This window comes from Heptranchias perlo, chromosome 35, assembly GCF_035084215.1.
Source record: "Heptranchias perlo isolate sHepPer1 chromosome 35, sHepPer1.hap1, whole genome shotgun sequence".
NCBI lineage: Eukaryota > Metazoa > Chordata > Chondrichthyes > Hexanchiformes > Hexanchidae > Heptranchias > Heptranchias perlo.
In genome coordinates, this window is record NC_090359.1 from 7,406,302 (window position 1) to 7,425,238 (window position 18,937).

The 18,937-nt window shown below is 46.5% G+C and overlaps 9 non-coding genes across 9 annotated transcripts; all 9 read right to left on the minus strand.

Moving 5' to 3' along the window:
• Positions 1-1,148: 1,148 nt before the first annotated feature.
• On the minus strand, positions 1,149-1,230 carry trnal-aag (transfer RNA leucine (anticodon AAG)). The gene has a single exon. It is a non-coding gene; the product is annotated as a tRNA-Leu (tRNA).
• Positions 1,231-2,855: 1,625 nt separating this feature from the next.
• Positions 2,856-2,937, minus strand: trnal-aag (transfer RNA leucine (anticodon AAG)). Its single transcript has one exon. It is a non-coding gene; the product is annotated as a tRNA-Leu (tRNA).
• Positions 2,938-4,562: 1,625 nt separating this feature from the next.
• On the minus strand, positions 4,563-4,644 carry trnal-aag (transfer RNA leucine (anticodon AAG)). The gene has a single exon. It is a non-coding gene; the product is annotated as a tRNA-Leu (tRNA).
• Positions 4,645-6,269: 1,625 nt separating this feature from the next.
• trnal-aag (transfer RNA leucine (anticodon AAG)) lies at positions 6,270-6,351 on the minus strand. Its single transcript has one exon. It is a non-coding gene; the product is annotated as a tRNA-Leu (tRNA).
• Positions 6,352-7,976: 1,625 nt separating this feature from the next.
• On the minus strand, positions 7,977-8,058 carry trnal-aag (transfer RNA leucine (anticodon AAG)). The gene has a single exon. It is a non-coding gene; the product is annotated as a tRNA-Leu (tRNA).
• A 1,625-nt stretch (positions 8,059-9,683) lies between these two features.
• Positions 9,684-9,765, minus strand: trnal-aag (transfer RNA leucine (anticodon AAG)). Its single transcript has one exon. It is a non-coding gene; the product is annotated as a tRNA-Leu (tRNA).
• Positions 9,766-11,390: 1,625 nt separating this feature from the next.
• On the minus strand, positions 11,391-11,472 carry trnal-uag (transfer RNA leucine (anticodon UAG)). Its single transcript has one exon. It is a non-coding gene; the product is annotated as a tRNA-Leu (tRNA).
• A 1,625-nt stretch (positions 11,473-13,097) lies between these two features.
• trnal-aag (transfer RNA leucine (anticodon AAG)) lies at positions 13,098-13,179 on the minus strand. The gene has a single exon. It is a non-coding gene; the product is annotated as a tRNA-Leu (tRNA).
• Positions 13,180-14,804: 1,625 nt separating this feature from the next.
• On the minus strand, positions 14,805-14,886 carry trnal-aag (transfer RNA leucine (anticodon AAG)). The gene has a single exon. It is a non-coding gene; the product is annotated as a tRNA-Leu (tRNA).
• Positions 14,887-18,937: the final 4,051 nt, after the last annotated feature.

An 18,937-nucleotide genomic window follows, 5' to 3' on the forward strand; every position in this document is an offset into this window, starting at 1 on the left:
AGTTTCTGGATTTATTTTTGAGCTTTCACTATAGCCGTTTTCCTGACAACTTGAAACTTTACTCAAGGGCGCAGCTTCAAGCACAACTTTCTTGAGCTCTACTCACACACAACATCGCTCTTTACTTTCCGACACACTCGCTTTAAAATCTGGCTTATCCGCACACAGCTTCCTGCGCCACGAAAATTTGAAACACCTTTCGCTCTTGGCCTGCAATCGCTCCTTTTTCGCCACAGGCGCTCTTTACATTTATCCTCTACTCGATTCAATCCCATGTTTAAACAGAACTATTAAGATCAAGGCGGAACACTTCCGATCTTCCTGGGCCGCCCCAACTTGCCAAATGTGCACCTCTCAACCGCCACTCGCAGCTCTGTCGCGCTGCCCGTCGGTCACGCAACTCAACTGCTGAAAGAAAAAATCCAAAAAGCATCAAAACAAAATCCAGTTCTTCAGTTACCATCACCTGGATCACAAGATTCGACAAGTAAAATTCGTGAACAATCGGGCGGCTGTCTTTCCAGAGGCCAGCCCTGCTTTCATCGTGTTTGTCTGTCGAGCGGTCACGCAGATCGAAATGTGTCGACTGGTTTCAAGGCGCAAATGAACATTGGTGCGAATCGGACATCTGCCCAATAGAAACAGTGGTCACAGCAGAACAAATTTAAACGCGTGAGATCATGAAATTGAATGCTGGAGTCGGCAATGCCGCAGGATAGTTTCCATGAAGTGGAAGGAAGAAAGGAAAGGCGGCATATTGGCTGTGGAAGGAAGAAAAAGTGGGGAAAACAGGCCAGTTTGAACTGTGGAGCATCAAGTACAGGCATGTGAGAGTGCTGGATTTGAAGGAATGGTTCGGTTTTTGCCAGCAACAAAAAATATTTCTTTTTTGTGCAAAAGATTGATTTCTTGCTGCATTCTATTAGTGTATGTGGTAGAGAACAAAAGAGGTAATCGAAACTATACTGTAGCTCGTATTCAAACCGAACAAACTGCGACCTCAACGCAGAGCATGGACGAGGATACGATCAAGGCGAAGCGCATCAGGTGGGGCAGTCATGCTCGAACAACAGCAATGTCTCGCCGGGTGCTGCTTGGAAAAGAAGGATGTTTGGTGATGAGGAAAAAATAGCAAGCACTTTACACGCTGGCAGCGGTGGGATTCGAACCCACGCCCCCGAAGAGACTGGAGCCTTAATCCAGCGCCTTAGACCGCTCGGCCACGCTACCACCTGTCAAAGCTCTGCCTTCAGAATCTGATATCTGGTGATTGAAATGTGGTTTTCTTGCATTTTGACCTTTGAGTCGAGGATTTTCCATTGAAAAAATCAAATAAATGGTCTTTCTGAGCAATATTCATGCGACGAGGTGGCCGAGTGTTTGAGGTGATGGATTCCTAATCCATTGTGCTCTGCACGCATGGTTTTGTATCTCATCCGCGCCATTATTGCATTTACCGTTTGATGTGTCGCTTCCTTCCTGAAATTCAACCAGATGTCTTGGGCCTCGCTCCAATCCGAAGCCACGGTGGATGAATTTTGCATTGCTCGCTGATCTCTGCTCAAATCAGCAAGGAAAAATTGGTGCACGGAGGTGTTGCGAGTGTAAGATGTGAATAACGTGAAGGATCAAGAAAGTACACAATGACGCCCCGTTAAAGCGAGTATCTATCCACAGATAATACCTGACCTGCTGAGTGTTGCCAGCAGTTTCTGGATTTATTTTTGAGCTTTCACTATAGCCGTTTTCCTGACAACTTGAAACTTTACTCAAGGGCGCAGCTTCAAGCACAACTTTCTTGAGCTCTACTCACACACAACATCGCTCTTTACTTTTCGACACACTCGCTTTAAAATCTGGCTTATCCGCACACAGCTTCCTGCGCCACGAAAATTTGAAACACCTTTCGCTCTTGGCCTGCAATCGCTCCTTTTTCGCCACAGGCGCTCTTTACATTTATCCTCTACTCGATTCAATCCCATGTTTAAACAGAACTATTAAGATCAAGGCGGAATACTTCCGATCTTCCTGGGCCGCCCCAACTTGCCAAATGTGCACCTCTCAACCGCCACTCGCAGCTCTGTCGCGCTGCCCGTCGGTCACTCAACTCAACTGCTGAAAGAAAAAATCCAAAAAGCATCATAACAAAATCCAGTTCTTCAGTTACCATCACCTGGATCACAAGATTCGACAAGTAAAATTCGTGAACAATCGGGCGGCTGTCTTTCCAGAGGCCAGCCCTGCTTTCATCGTGTTTGTCTGTCGAGCGGTCACGCAGATCGAAATGTGTCGACTGGTTTCAAGGCGCAAATGAACATTGGTGCGAATCGGACATCTGCCCAATAGAAACAGTGGTCACAGCAGAACAAATTTAAACGCGTGAGATCATGAAAGTGAATGCTGGAGTCGGCAATGCCGCAGGATAGTTTCCATGAAGTGGAAGGAAGAAAGGAAAGGCGGCATATTGGCTGTGGAAGGAAGAAAAAGTGGGGAAAACAGGCCAGTTTGAACTGTGGAGCATCAAGTACAGGCATGTGAGAGTGCTGGATTTGAAGGAATGGTTCGGTTTTTGCCAGCAACAAAAAATATTTCTTTTTTGTGCAAAAGATTGATTTCTTGCTGCATTCTATTAGTGTATGTGGTAGAGAACAAAAGAGGTAATCGAAACTATACTGTAGCTCGTATTCAAACCGAACAAACTGCGACCTCAACGCAGAGCATGGACGAGGATACGATCAAGGCGAAGCGCATCAGGTGGGGCAGTCATGCCCGAACAACAGCAATGTCCCGCCCGGTGCTGCTTGGAAAAGAAGGATGTTTGGTGATGAGGAAAATATAGCAAGCACTTTACACGCTGGCAGCGGTGGGATTCGAACCCACGCCCCCGAAGAGACTGGAGCCTTAATCCAGCGCCTTAGACCGCTCGTCCACGCTACCACCTGTCAAAGCTCTGCCTTCAGAATCTGATATCTGGTGATTGAAATGTGGTTTTCTTGCATTTTGACCTTTGAGTCGAGGATTTTCCATTGAACGAATCAAATAAATGGTCTTCCTGAGCAATATTCATGCGACGAGGTGGCCGAGTGTTTGAGGTGATGGATTCCTAATCCATTGTGCTCTGCACGCATGGTTTTGTATCTCATCCGCGCCATTATTGCATTTACCGTTTGATGTGTCGCTTCCTTCCTGAAATTCAACCAGATGTCTTGGGCCTCGCTCCAATCCGAAGCCACGGTGGGTGAATTTTGCATTGCTCGCTGATCTCTGCTCAAATCAGCAAGGAAAAATTGGTGCACGGAGGTGTTGCGAGTGTAAGATGTGAATAACGTGAAGGATCAAGAAATTGCACAATGACGCCCCGGTAAAGCGAGTATCTATCCACAGATAATACCTGACCTGCTGAGTGTTGCCAGCAGTTTCTGGATTTATTTTTGAGCTTTCACTATAGCCGTTTTCCTGACAACTTGAAACTTTACTCAAGGGCGCAGCTTCAAGCACAACTTTCTTGAGCTCTACTCACACACAACATCGCTCTTTACTTTCCGACACACTCGCTTTAAAATCTGGCTTATCCGCACACAGCTTCCTGCGCCACGAAAATTTGAAACACCTTTCGCTCTTGGCCTGCAATCACTCCTTTTTCGCCACAGGCGCTCTTTACATTTATCCTCTACTCGATTCAATCCCATGTTTAAACAGAACTATTAAGATCAAGGCGGAATACTTCCGATCTTCCTGGGCCGCCCCAACTTGCCAAATGTGCACCTCTCAACTGGCACTCGCAGCTCTGTCGCGCTGCCCGTCGGTCACGCAACTCAACTGCTGAAAGAAAAAATCCAAAAAGCATCAAAACAAAATCCAGTTCTTCAGTTACCATCACCTGGATCACAAGATTCGACAAGTAAAATTCGTGAACAATCGGGCGGCTGTCTTTCCAGAGGCCAGCCCTGCTTTCATCGTGTTTGTCTGTCGAGCGGTCACGCAGATCGAAATGTGTCGACTGGTTTCAAGGCGCAAATGAACATTGGTGCGAATCGGACATCTGCCCAATAGAAACAGTGGTCACAGCAGAACAAATTTAAACGCGTGAGATCATGAAAGTGAATGCTGGAGTCGGCAATGCCGCAGGATAGTTTCCATGAAGTGGAAGGAAGAAAGGAAAGGCGGCATATTGGCTGTGGAAGGAAGAAAAAGTTGGGAAAACAGGCCAGATTGAACTGTGGAGCATCAAGTACAGGCATGTGAGAGTGCTGGATTTGAAGGAATGGTTAGGTTTTTGCCAGCAACAAAAAATATTTATTTTTTGTGCAAAAGATTGATTTCTTGCTGCATTCTATTAGTGTATGTGGTAGAGAACAAAAGAGGTAATCGAAACTATACTGTAGCTCGTATTCAAACCGAACAAACTGCGACCTCAACGCAGAGCATGGACGAGGATACGATCAAGGCGAAGCGCATCAGGTGGGGCAGTCATGCCCGAACAACAGCAATGTCGCGCCCGGTGCTGCTTGGAAAAGAAGGATGTTTGGTGATGAGGAAAAAATAGCAAGCACTTTACACGCTGGCAGCGGTGGGATTCGAACCCACGCCCCCGAAGAGACTGGAGCCTTAATCCAGCGCCTTAGACCGCTCGGCCACGCTACCACGTGTGAAAGCTCTGCCTTCAGAATCTGATATCTGGTGATTGAAATGTGGTTTTCTTGCATTTTGACCTTTGAGTCGAGGATTTTCCATTGAACGAATCAAATAAATGGACTTTCTGAGCAATATTCATGCGACGAAGTGGCCGAGTGTTTGAGGTGATGGATTCCTAATCCATTGTGCTCTGCACGCATGGTTTTGTATCTCATCCGCGCCATTATTGCATTTACCGTTTGATGTGTCGCTTCCTTCCTGAAATTCAACCAGATGTCTTGGGCCTCGCTCCAATCCGAAGCCACGGTGGATGAATTTTGCATTGCTCGCTGATCTCTGCTCAAATCAGCAAGGAAAAATTGGTGCACGGAGGTGTTGCGAGTGTAAGATGAGAATAACGTGAAGGATCAAGAAAGTGCACAATGACGCCCCGGTAAAGCGAGTATCTGTCCACAGATAATACCTGACCTGCTGAGTGTTGCCAGCAGTTTCTGGATTTATTTTTGAGCTTTCACTATAGCCGTTTTCCTGACAACTTGAAACTTTACTCAAGGGCGCAGCTTCAAGCACAACTTTCTTGAGCTCTACTCACACACAACATCGCTCTTTACTTTCCGACACACTCGCTTTAAAATCTGGCTTATCCGCACACAGCTTCCTGCGCCACGAAAATTTGAAACACCTTTCGCTCTTGGCCTGCAATCGCTCCTTTTTCGCCACAGGCGCTCTTTACATTTATCCTCTACTCGATTCAATCCCATGTTTAAACAGAACTATTAAGATCAAGGCGGAACACTTCCGATCTTCCTGGGCCGCCCCAACTTGCCAAATGTGCACCTCTCAACCGCCACTCGCAGCTCTGTCGCGCTGCCCGTCGGTCACGCAACTCAACTGCTGAAAGAAAAAATCCAAAAAGCATCAAAACAAAATCCAGTTCTTCAGTTACCATCACCTGGATCACAAGATTCGACAAGTAAAATTCGTGAACAATCGGGCGGCTGTCTTTCCAGAGGCCAGCCCTGCTTTCATCGTGTTTGTCTGTCGAGCGGTCACGCAGATCGAAATGTGTCGACTGGTTTCAAGGCGCAAATGAACATTGGTGCGAATCGGACATCTGCCCAATAGAAACAGTGGTCACAGCAGAACAAATTTAAACGCGTGAGATCATGAAATTGAATGCTGGAGTCGGCAATGCCGCAGGATAGTTTCCATGAAGTGGAAGGAAGAAAGGAAAGGCGGCATATTGGCTGTGGAAGGAAGAAAAAGTGGGGAAAACAGGCCAGTTTGAACTGTGGAGCATCAAGTACAGGCATGTGAGAGTGCTGGATTTGAAGGAATGGTTCGGTTTTTGCCAGCAACAAAAAATATTTCTTTTTTGTGCAAAAGATTGATTTCTTGCTGCATTCTATTAGTGTATGTGGTAGAGAACAAAAGAGGTAATCGAAACTATACTGTAGCTCGTATTCAAACCGAACAAACTGCGACCTCAACGCAGAGCATGGACGAGGATACGATCAAGGCGAAGCGCATCAGGTGGGGCAGTCATGCTCGAACAACAGCAATGTCTCGCCGGGTGCTGCTTGGAAAAGAAGGATGTTTGGTGATGAGGAAAAAATAGCAAGCACTTTACACGCTGGCAGCGGTGGGATTCGAACCCACGCCCCCGAAGAGACTGGAGCCTTAATCCAGCGCCTTAGACCGCTCGGCCACGCTACCACCTGTCAAAGCTCTGCCTTCAGAATCTGATATCTGGTGATTGAAATGTGGTTTTCTTGCATTTTGACCTTTGAGTCGAGGATTTTCCATTGAAAAAATCAAATAAATGGTCTTTCTGAGCAATATTCATGCGACGAGGTGGCCGAGTGTTTGAGGTGATGGATTCCTAATCCATTGTGCTCTGCACGCATGGTTTTGTATCTCATCCGCGCCATTATTGCATTTACCGTTTGATGTGTCGCTTCCTTCCTGAAATTCAACCAGATGTCTTGGGCCTCGCTCCAATCCGAAGCCACGGTGGATGAATTTTGCATTGCTCGCTGATCTCTGCTCAAATCAGCAAGGAAAAATTGGTGCACGGAGGTGTTGCGAGTGTAAGATGTGAATAACGTGAAGGATCAAGAAAGTACACAATGACGCCCCGGTAAAGCGAGTATCTATCCACAGATAATACCTGACCTGCTGAGTGTTGCCAGCAGTTTCTGGATTTATTTTTGAGCTTTCACTATAGCCGTTTTCCTGACAACTTGAAACTTTACTCAAGGGCGCAGCTTCAAGCACAACTTTCTTGAGCTCTACTCACACACAACATCGCTCTTTACTTTTCGACACACTCGCTTTAAAATCTGGCTTATCCGCACACAGCTTCCTGCGCCACGAAAATTTGAAACACCTTTCGCTCTTGGCCTGCAATCGCTCCTTTTTCGCCACAGGCGCTCTTTACATTTATCCTCTACTCGATTCAATCCCATGTTTAAACAGAACTATTAAGATCAAGGCGGAATACTTCCGATCTTCCTGGGCCGCCCCAACTTGCCAAATGTGCACCTCTCAACCGCCACTCGCAGCTCTGTCGCGCTGCCCGTCGGTCACTCAACTCAACTGCTGAAAGAAAAAATCCAAAAAGCATCATAACAAAATCCAGTTCTTCAGTTACCATCACCTGGATCACAAGATTCGACAAGTAAAATTCGTGAACAATCGGGCGGCTGTCTTTCCAGAGGCCAGCCCTGCTTTCATCGTGTTTGTCTGTCGAGCGGTCACGCAGATCGAAATGTGTCGACTGGTTTCAAGGCGCAAATGAACATTGGTGCGAATCGGACATCTGCCCAATAGAAACAGTGGTCACAGCAGAACAAATTTAAACGCGTGAGATCATGAAAGTGAATGCTGGAGTCGGCAATGCCGCAGGATAGTTTCCATGAAGTGGAAGGAAGAAAGGAAAGGCGGCATATTGGCTGTGGAAGGAAGAAAAAGTGGGGAAAACAGGCCAGTTTGAACTGTGGAGCATCAAGTACAGGCATGTGAGAGTGCTGGATTTGAAGGAATGGTTCGGTTTTTGCCAGCAACAAAAAATATTTCTTTTTTGTGCAAAAGATTGATTTCTTGCTGCATTCTATTAGTGTATGTGGTAGAGAACAAAACAGGTAATCGAAACTATACTGTAGCTCGTATTCAAACCGAACAAACTGCGACCTCAACGCAGAGCATGGACGAGGATACGATCAAGGCGAAGCGCATCAGGTGGGGCAGTCATGCCCGAACAACAGCAATGTCGCGCCCGGTGCTGCTTGGAAAAGAAGGATGTTTGGTGATGAGGAAAAAATAGCAAGCACTTTACACGCTGGCAGCGGTGGGATTCGAACCCACGCCCCCGAAGAGACTGGAGCCTTAATCCAGCGCCTTAGACCGCTCGGCCACGCTACCACCTGTCAAAGCTCTGCCTTCAGAATCTGATATCTGGTGATTGAAATGTGGTTTTCTTGCATTTTGACCTTTGAGTCGAGGATTTTCCATTGAAAAAATCAAATAAATGGTCTTTCTGAGCAATATTCATGCGACGAGGTGGCCGAGTGTTTGAGGTGATGGATTCCTAATCCATTGTGCTCTGCACGCATGGTTTTGTATCTCATCCGCGCCATTATTGCATTTACCGTTTGATGTGTCGCTTCCTTCCTGAAATTCAACCAGATGTCTTGGGCCTCGCTCCAATCCGAAGCCACGGTGGATGAATTTTGCATTGCTCGCTGATCTCTGCTCAAATCAGCAAGGAAAAATTGGTGCACGGAGGTGTTGCGAGTGTAAGATGTGAATAACGTGAAGGATCAAGAAAGTACACAATGACGCCCCGGGAAAGCGAGTATCTATCCACAGATAATACCTGACCTGCTGAGTGTTGCCAGCAGTTTCTGGATTTATTTTTGAGCTTTCACTATAGCCGTTTTCCTGACAACTTGAAACTTTACTCAAGGGCGCAGCTTCAAGCACAACTTTCTTGAGCTCTACTCACACACAACATCGCTCTTTACTTTTCGACACACTCGCTTTAAAATCTGGCTTATCCGCACACAGCTTCCTGCGCCACGAAAATTTGAAACACCTTTCGCTCTTGGCCTGCAATCGCTCCTTTTTCGCCACAGGCGCTCTTTACATTTATCCTCTACTCGATTCAATCCCATGTTTAAACAGAACTATTAAGATCAAGGCGGAATACTTCCGATCTTCCTGGGCCGCCCCAACTTGCCAAATGTGCACCTCTCAACCGCCACTCGCAGCTCTGTCGCGCTGCCCGTCGGTCACGCAACTCAACTGCTGAAAGAAAAAATCCAAAAAGCATCATAACAAAATCCAGTTCTTCAGTTACCATCACCTGGATCACAAGATTCGACAAGTAAAATTCGTGAACAATCGGGCGGCTGTCTTTCCAGAGGCCAGCCCTGCTTTCATCGTGTTTGTCTGTCGAGCGGTCACGCAGATCGAAATGTGTCGACTGGTTTCAAGGCGCAAATGAACATTGGTGCGAATCGGACATCTGCCCAATAGAAACAGTGGTCACAGCAGAACAAATTTAAACGCGTGAGATCATGAAAGTGAATGCTGGAGTCGGCAATGCCGCAGGATAGTTTCCATGAAGTGGAAGGAAGAAAGGAAAGGCGGCATATTGGCTGTGGAAGGAAGAAAAAGTGGGGAAAACAGGCCAGTTTGAACTGTGGAGCATCAAGTACAGGCATGTGAGAGTGCTGGATTTGAAGGAATGGTTCGGTTTTTGCCAGCAACAAAAAATATTTCTTTTTTGTGCAAAAGATTGATTTCTTGCTGCATTCTATTAGTGTATGTGGTAGAGAACAAAAGAGGTAATCGAAACTATACTGTAGCTCGTATTCAAACCGAACAAACTGCGACCTCAACGCAGAGCATGGACGAGGATACGATCAAGGCGAAGCGCATCAGGTGGGGCAGTCATGCCCGAACAACAGCGATGTCGCGCCCGGTGCTGCTTGGAAAAGAAGGATGTTTGGTGATGAGGAAAAAATAGCAAGCACTTTACACGCTGGCAGCGGTGGGATTCGAACCCACGCCCCCGAAGAGACTGGAGCCTTAATCCAGCGCCTTAGACCGCTCGGCCACGCTACCACCTGTCAAAACTCTGCCTTCAGAATCTGATATCTGGTGATTGAAATGTGGTTTTCTTGCATTTTGACCTTTGAGTCGAGGATTTTCCATTGAACGAATCAAATAAATGGTCTTCCTGAGCAATATTCATGCGACGAGGTGGCCGAGTGTTTGAGGTGATGGATTCCTAATCCATTGTGCTCTGCACGCATGGTTTTGTATCTCATCCGCGCCATTATTGCATTTACCGTTTGATGTGTCGCTTCCTTCCTGAAATTCAACCAGATGTCTTGGGCCTCGCTCCAATCCGAAGCCACGGTGGATGAATTTTGCATTGCTCGCTGATCTCTGCTCAAATCAGCAAGGAAAAATTGGTGCACGGAGGTGTTGCGAGTGTAAGATGTGAATAACTTGAAGGATCATGAAAGTGCACAATGACGCCCCGGTAAAGCGAGTTTCTGTCCACAGATAATACCTGACCTGCTGAGTGTTGCCAGCAGTTTCTGGATTTATTTTTGAGCTTTCACTATAGCCGTTTTCCTGACAACTTGAAACTTTACTCAAGGGCGCAGCTTCAAGCACAACTTTCTTGAGCTCTACTCACACACAACATCGCTCTTTACTTTCCGACACACTCGCTTTAAAATCTGGCTTATCCGCACACAGCTTCCTGCGCCACGAAAATTTGAAACACCTTTCGCTCTTGGCCTGCAATCGCTCCTTTTTCGCCACAGGCGCTCTTTACATTTATCCTCTACTCGATTCAATCCCATGTTTAAACAGAACTATTAAGATCAAGGCGGAATACTTCCGATCTTCCTGGGCAGCCCCAACTTATCAAATGTGCACCCCTCAACCGCCAATCGCAGCTCTGGAGCGCTGCCCGTCGGTCACGCAACTCAACTGCTGAAAGAAAAAATCCAAAAAGCATCAAAACAAAATCCAGTTCTTCAGTTACCATCACCTGGATCACAAGATTCGACAAGTAAAATTCGTGAACAATCGGGCGGCTGTCTTTCCAGAGGCCAGCCCTGCTTTCATCGTGTTTGTCTGTCGAGTGGTCACGCATATCGAAATGTATCGACTGGTTTCAAGGCGCAAATGAACATTGGTGCGAATCGGACTTCTGCCCAATAGAAACAGTGGTCACAGCAGAACAAATTTAAACGCGTGAGATCATGAAAGTGAATGCTGGAGTCGGCAATGCCGCAGGATAGTTTCCATGAAGTGGAAGGAAGAAAGGAAAGGCGGCATATTGGCTGTGGAAGGAAGAAAAAGTTGGGAAAACAGGTCAGTTTGAACTGTGGAGCATCAAGTACAGGCATGTGAGAGTGCTGGATTTGAAGGAATGGTTAGGTTTTTGCCAGTAACAAAAAATATTTATTTTTTGTGCAAAAGATTGATTTCTTGCTGCATTCTATTAGTGTATGTGGTAGAGAACAAAAGAGGTAATCGAAACTATACTGTAGCTCGTATTCAAACCGAACAAACTGCGACCTCAACAAAGAGCATGGACGAGGATACGATCAAGGCGAAGCGCATCAGGTGGGGCAGTCGTGCCCGAACAACAGCAATGTCGCGCCCGGTGCTGCTTGGAAAAGAAGGATGTTTGGTGATGACGAAAATATAGCAAGCACTTTACATGTTGGCAGCGGTGGGATTCGAACCCACGCCCCCGAAGAGACTGGAGCCTAAATCCAGCGCCTTAGACCGCTCGGCCACGCTACCACGTGTCAAAGTTCTGCCTTCAGAATCTGATATCTGGTGATTGAAATGTGGTTTTCTTGCATTTTGACCTTTGAGTCGAGGATTTTCCATTGAACGAATCAAATAAATGGACTTTCTGAACAATATTCATGCGACGAGGTGGCCGAGTGTTTGAGGTGATGGATTCCTAATCCATTGTGCTCTGCACGCATGGTTTTGTATCTCATCCGCGCCATTATTGCATTTCCCGTTTGATGTGTCGCTTCCTTCCTGAAATTCAACCAGATGTCTTGGGCCTCGCTCCAATCCGAAGCCACGGTGGATGAATTTTGCATTGCTCGCTGAACTCTGCTCAAATCAGCAAGGTAAAATTGGTGCACGGAGGTGTTGCGAGTGTAAGATGTGAATAACGTGAAGGATCAAGAAAGTACACAATGACGCCCCGGTAAAGCGAGTATCTATCCACAGATAATACCTGACCTGCTGAGTGTTGCCAGCAGTTTCTGGATTTATTTTTGAGCTTTCACTATAGCCGTTTTCCTGACAACTTGAAACTTTACTCAAGGGCGCAGCTTCAAGCACAACTTTCTTGAGCTCTACTCACACACAACATCGCTCTTTACTTTCCGACACACTCGCTTTAAAATCTGGCTTATCCGCACACAGCTTCCTGCGCCACGAAAATTTGAAACACCTTTCGCTCTTGGCCTGCAATCGCTCCTTTTTCGCCACAGGCGCTCTTTACATTTATCCTCTACTCGATTCAATCCCATGTTTAAACAGAACTATTAAGATCAAGGCGGAATACTTCCGATCTTCCTGGGCAGCCCCAACTTATCAAATGTGCACCCCTCAACCGCCAATCGCAGCTCTGGAGCGCTGCCCGTCGGTCACGCAACTCAACTGCTGAAAGAAAAAATCCAAAAAGCATCAAAACAAAATCCAGTTCTTCAGTTACCATCACCTGGATCACAAGATTCGACAAGTAAAATTCGTGAACAATCGGGCGGCTGTCTTTCCAGAGGCCAGCCCTGCTTTCATCGTGTTTGTCTGTCGAGTGGTCACGCATATCGAAATGTATCGACTGGTTTCAAGGCGCAAATGAACATTGGTGCGAATCGGACATCTGCCCAATAGAAACAGTGGTCACAGCAGAACAAATTTAAACGCGTGAGATCATGAAAGTGAATGCTGGAGTCGGCAATGCCGCAGGATAGTTTCCATGAAGTGGAAGGAAGAAAGGAAAGGCGGCATATTGGCTGTGGAAGGAAGAAAAAGTTGGGAAAACAGGCCAGTTTGAACTGTGGAGCATCAAGTACAGGCATGTGAGAGTGCTGGATTTGAAGGAATGGTTCGGTTTTTGCCAGCAACAAAAAATATTTATTTTTTGTGCAAAAGATTGATTTCTTGCTGCATTCTATTAGTGTATGTGGTAGAGAACAAAAGAGGTAATCGAAACTATACTGTAGCTCGTATTCAAACCGAACAAACTGCGACCTCAACGCAGAGCATGGACGAGGATACGATCAAGGCGAAGCGCATCAGGTGGGGCAGTCATGCCCGAACAACAGCAATGTCGCGCCCGGTGCTGCTTGGAAAAGAAGGATGTTTGGTGATGAGGAAAAAATAGCAAGCACTTTACACGCTGGCAGCGGTGGGATTCGAACCCAAGCCCCCGAAGAGACTGGAGGCTTAATCCAGCGCCTTAGACCGCTCGGCCACGCTACCACCTGTCAAAACTCTGCCTTCAGAATCTGATATCTGGTGATTGAAATGTGGTTTTCTTGCATTTTGACCTTTGAGTCGAGGATTTTCCATTGAACGAATCAAATAAATGGTCTTCCTGAGCAATATTCATGCGACGAGGTGGCCGAGTGTTTGAGGTGATGGATTCCTAATCCATTGTGCTCTGCACGCATGGTTTTGTATCTCATCCGCGCCATTATTGCATTTACCGTTTGATGTGTCGCTTCCTTCCTGAAATTCAACCAGATGTCTTGGGCCTCGCTCCAATCCGAAGCCACGGTGGATGAATTTTGCATTGCTCGCTGATCTCTGCTCAAATCAGCAAGGAAAAATTGGTGCACGGAGGTGTTGCGAGTGTAAGATGTGAATAACGTGAAGGATCAAGAAAGTGCACAATGACGCCCCGGTAAAGCGAGTATCTATCCACAGATAATACCTGACCTGCTGAGTGTTGCCAGCAATTTCTGGATTTATTTTTGAGCTTTCACTATAGCCGTTTTCCTGACAACTTGAAACTTTACTCAAGGTCGCAGCTTCAAGCACAACTTTCTTGAGCTCTACTCACACACAGCATCGCTCTTTACTTTCCGACACACTCGCTTTAAAATCTGGCTTATCCGCACACAGCTTCCTGCGCCACGAAAATTTGAAACACCTTTCGCTCTTGGCCTGCAATCGCTCCTTTTTCGCCACAGGCGCTCTTTACATTTATCCTCTACTCGATTCAATCCCATGTTTAAACAGAACTATTAAGATCAAGGCGGAATATTTCCGATCTTCCTGGGCCGCCCCAACTTGCCAAATGTGCACCTCTCAACCGCCACTCGCAGCTCTGTCGCGCTGCCCGTCGGTCACGCAACTCAACTGCTGAAAGAAAAAATCCAAAAAGCATCAAAACAAAATCCAGTTCTTCAGTTACCATCACCTGGATCACAAGATTCGACAAGTAAAATTCGTGAACAATCGGGCGGCTGTCTTTCCAGAGGCCAGCCCTGCTTTCATCGTGTTTGTCTGTCGAGCGGTCACGCAGATCGAAATGTGTCGACTGGTTTCAAGGCGCAAATGAACATTGGTGCGAATCGGACATCTGCCCAATAGAAACAGTGGTCACAGCAGAACAAATTTAAACGCGTGAGATCATGAAAGTGAATGCTGGAGTCGGCAATGCCGCAGGATAGTTTCCATGAAGTGGAAGGAAGAAAGGAAAGGCGGCATATTGGCTGTGGAAGGAAGAAAAAGTTGGGAAAACAGGCCAGTTTGAACTGTGGAGCATCAAGTACAGGCATGTGAGAGTGCTGGATTTGAAGGAATGGTTCGGTTTTTGCCAGCAACAAAAAATATTTATTTTTTGTGCAAAAGATTGATTTCTTGCTGCATTCTATTAGTGTATGTGGTAGAGAACAAAAGAGGTAATCGAAACTATACTGTAGCTCGTATTCAAACCGAACAAACTGCGACCTCAACGCAGAGCATGGACGAGGATACGATCAAGGCGAAGCGCATCAGGTGGGGCAGTCATGCCCGAACAACAGCAATGTCGCGCCCGGTGCTGCTTGGAAAAGAAGGATGTTTGGTGATGAGGAAAAAATAGCAAGCACTTTACACGCTGGCAGCGGTGGGATTCGAACCCACGCCCCCGAAGAGACTGGAGCCTTAATCCAGCGCCTTAGACCGCTCGGCCACGCTACCACCTGTCAAAACTCTGCCTTCAGAATCTGATATCTGGTGATTGAAATGTGGTTTTCTTGCATTTTGACCTTTGAGTCGAGGATTTTCCATTGAACGAATCAAATAAATGGTCTTCCTGAGCAATATTCATGCGACGAGGTGGCCGAGTGTTTGAGGTGATGGATTCCTAATCCATTGTGCTCTGCACGCATGGTTTTGTATCTCATCCGCGCCATTATTGCATTTACCGTTTGATGTGTCGCTTCCTTCCTGAAATTCAACCAGATGTCTTGGGCCTCGCTCCAATCCGAAGCCACGGTGGATGAATTTTGCATTGCTCGCTGATCTCTGCTCAAATCAGCAAGGAAAAATTGGTGCACGGAGGTGTTGCGAGTGTAAGATGTGAATAACGTGAAGGATCAAGAAAGTGCACAATGACGCCCCGGTAAAGCGAGTATCTATCCACAGATAATACCTGACCTGCTGAGTGTTGCCAGCAGTTTCTGGATTTATTTTTGAGCTTTCACGATAGCCGTTTTCCTGACAACTTGAAACTTTACTCAAGGGCGCAGCTTCAAGCACAACTTTCTTGAGCTCTACTCACACACAGCATCGCTCTTTACTTTCCGACACACTCGCTTTAAAATCTGGCTTATCCGCACACAGCTTCCTGCGCCACGAAAATTTGAAACACCTTTCGCTCTTGGCCTGCACTCGCTCCTTTTTCGCCACAGGCGCTCTTTACATTTATCCTCTACTCGATTCAATCCCATGTTTAAACAGAACTATTAAGATCAAGGCGGAATATTTCCGATCTTCCTGGGCCGCCCCAACTTGCCAAATGTGCACCTCTCAACCGCCACTCGCAGCTCTGTCGCGCTGCCCGTCGGTCACGCAACTCAACTGCTGAAAGAAAAAATCCAAAAAGCATCATAACAAAATCCAGTTCTTCAGTTACCATCACCTGGATCACAAGATTCGACAAGTAAAATTCGTGAACAATCGGGCGGCTGTCTTTCCAGAGGCCAGCCCTGCTTTCATCGTGTTTGTCTGTCGAGCGGTCACCCAGATCGAAATGTGTCGACTGGTTTCAAGGCGCAAATGAACATTGGTGCGAATCGGACATCTGCCCAATAGAAACAGTGGTCACAGCATAACAAATTTAAACGCGTGAGATCATGAAAGTGAATGCTGGAGTCGGCAATGCCGCAGGATAGTTTCCATGAAGTGGAAGGAAGAAAGGAAAGGCGGCATATTGGCTGTGAAAGGAAGAAAAAGTGGGGAAAACAGGCCAGTTTGAACTGTGGAGCATCAAGTACAGGCATGTGAGAGTGCTGGATTTGAAGGAATGGTTCGGTTTTTGCCAGCAACAAAAAATATTTCTTTTTTGTGCAAAAGATTGATTTCTTGCTGCATTCTATTAGTGTATGTGGTAGAGAACAAAAGAGGTAATCGAAACTATACTGTAGCTCGTATTCAAACCGAACAAACTGCGACCTCAACGCAGAGCATGGACGAGGATACGATCAAGGCGAAGCGCATCAGGTGGGGCAGTCATGCCCGAACAACAGCAATGTCGCGCCCGGTGCTGCTTGGAAAAGAAGGATGTTTGGTGATGAGGAAAAAATAGCAAGCACTTTACACGCTGGCAGCGGTGGGATTCGAACCCACGCCCCCGAAGAGACTGGAGCCTTAATCCAGCACAAATTTCTTGAGCTGTACTCACACACAACATAGCTCTTTACTTTCCGACACACTCGCTTTAAAATCTGGCTTATCCGCACACAGCTTCCTGCGCCACGAAAATTTGAAACACCTTTCGCTCTTGGCCTGCAATCGCTCCTTTTTCGCCACAGGCGCTCTTTACATTTATCCTCTACTCGATTCAATCCCATGTTTAAACAGAACTATTAAGATCAAGGCGGAATACTTCCGATCTTCCTGGGCAGCCCCAACTTACCAAATGTGCACCCCTCAACCGCCAATCGCAGCTCTGGAGCGCTGCCCGTCGGTCACGCAACTCAACTGCTGAAAGAAAAAATCCAAAAAGCATCAAAACAAAATCCAGTTCTTCAGTTACCATCACCTGGATCACAAGATTCGACAAGTAAAATTCGTGAACAATCGGGCGGCTGTCTTTCCAGAGGCCAGCCCTGCTTTCATCGTGTTTGTCTGTCGAGCGGTCACGCAGATCGAAATGTATCGACTGGTTTCAAGGCGCAAATGAACATTGGTGCGAATCGGACATCTGCCCAATAGAAACAGTGGTCACAGCAGAACAAATTTAAACGCGTGAGGTCATGAAAGTGAATGCTGGAGTCGGCAATGCCGCAGGATAGTTTCCATGAAGTGGAAGGAAGAAAGGAAAGGCGGCATATTGGCTGTGGAAGGAAGAAAAAGTGGGGAAAACAGGCCAGTTTGAACTGTGGAGCATCAAGTACAGGCATGTGAGAGTGCTGGATTCGAAGGAATGGTTAGGTTTTTGCCAGCAACAAAAAATATTTCTTTTTTGTGCAAAAGATTGATTTCTTGCTGCATTCTATTCGTGTATGTGGAAGAGAACAAAAGAGGTAATCGAAACTATACTGTAGCTCGTATTGAAACCGAACAAACTGCGACCTCAACGCAGAGCATGGACGAGGAGACGATCAAGGCGAAGCGCATCAGGTGGGGCAGTCATGCCCGAACAACAGCAATGTCGCGCCCGGTGCTGCTTGGAAAAGAAGGATGTTTGGTGATGAGGAAAAAATGGCAAGCACTTTACACGTTGGCATTTAAACCACGCCCCCAAAGAGACAAGAGCCTTAATCTAGCGCCTTGGACCGCTCGGCCATGGTCCCAGCTATCAAAGCTCTGCCTTCAGAATCTGATATCTGGTGATTGAAATGTGGTTTTCTTGCATTTTGACCTTTGCGTCGAGGATTTTCCATTGAACGAATGGAATGAATGGGCTTTCTGAGCAATATTCATGCGACGAGGTGGCCGAGTGTTTGAGGTGATGGATTCCTAATCCATTGTGCTCTGCACGCATGGTTTTGTATCTCATCCGCGCCATTATTGCATTTACCGTTTGATGTGTTGTTTCCTTCCTGAAATTCAACCAGAAGTCTTGGGCCTCGCTCCAATCCGAAGCCACGGTGGATGAATTTGGCATTGCTCGCGAGTATCTGACGCGTATCTGTCCACAGATAATACCTGACCTGCTGAGTGTTGCCAGCAGTTTCTGGATTTATTTTTGAGATTTCACTGTAGCCGTTTTGCTGACAACCTGAAACTTTCCTCAAGGGCGCAGCTTCAAGCACAACTTTCTTGTGCTCTTCGCACACACAACATCGCACTTTACTTTCCGACACACGTTTTAAAATCTGCCCAATCCTCACACAGTGTCGTGCAGCACAATAATTTGAAAAACTTTCGCTCATGGCCTGTAATCGCTCCTTTTTCGCCATAAGCTCTCTTTACATTTATCCTCTGCTTGATTCAATCGCATGTTTGAACAGAACTATTAAGACCAAGGCGGAACACTTCCGATCTTGCTGCGCCGCCCCAACTTGCCAAATGTGCACCTGTCAACCGCCATTCACAGCTCTGCAGCGCTGCCCGTCTGTCACGCAACTCAACTGCTGAAAGAAACAAGCCAAAAGCTTCAAAACAAAAACCAGTTCTTCAGTGACCATCACCTGGATCACAAGATTTGACAAGTAACTTTTGGACTGAATCCGATTGAAACAACTGGAACCTAATTGATTGAGGCAGCAACTTCATACCAGCAGTGAGTGGATTCCAGCTGCATTTTGTTTTTTCGTCCTGCAGTTTCAAACAAAAGAACCAAAAACATAACAATCTCCACCAAAATTCGAACTCGGTTCGCTAGATTCAGAATTTAATGTGTTTCACTTTACACCATGGAACCCATTCATGAAAATATGCCGCAACCTCCATCCAAAGACACTTCACTCTTTTCTCAGCACGGCCATGTCGCTGCATCACTGACTGTTGCTGAACCTCTCCCATCAGCAAAACTGCAAGAAGTGGACAATTCCAAACTGCCACTTTGACTCGGCCCGTTCTC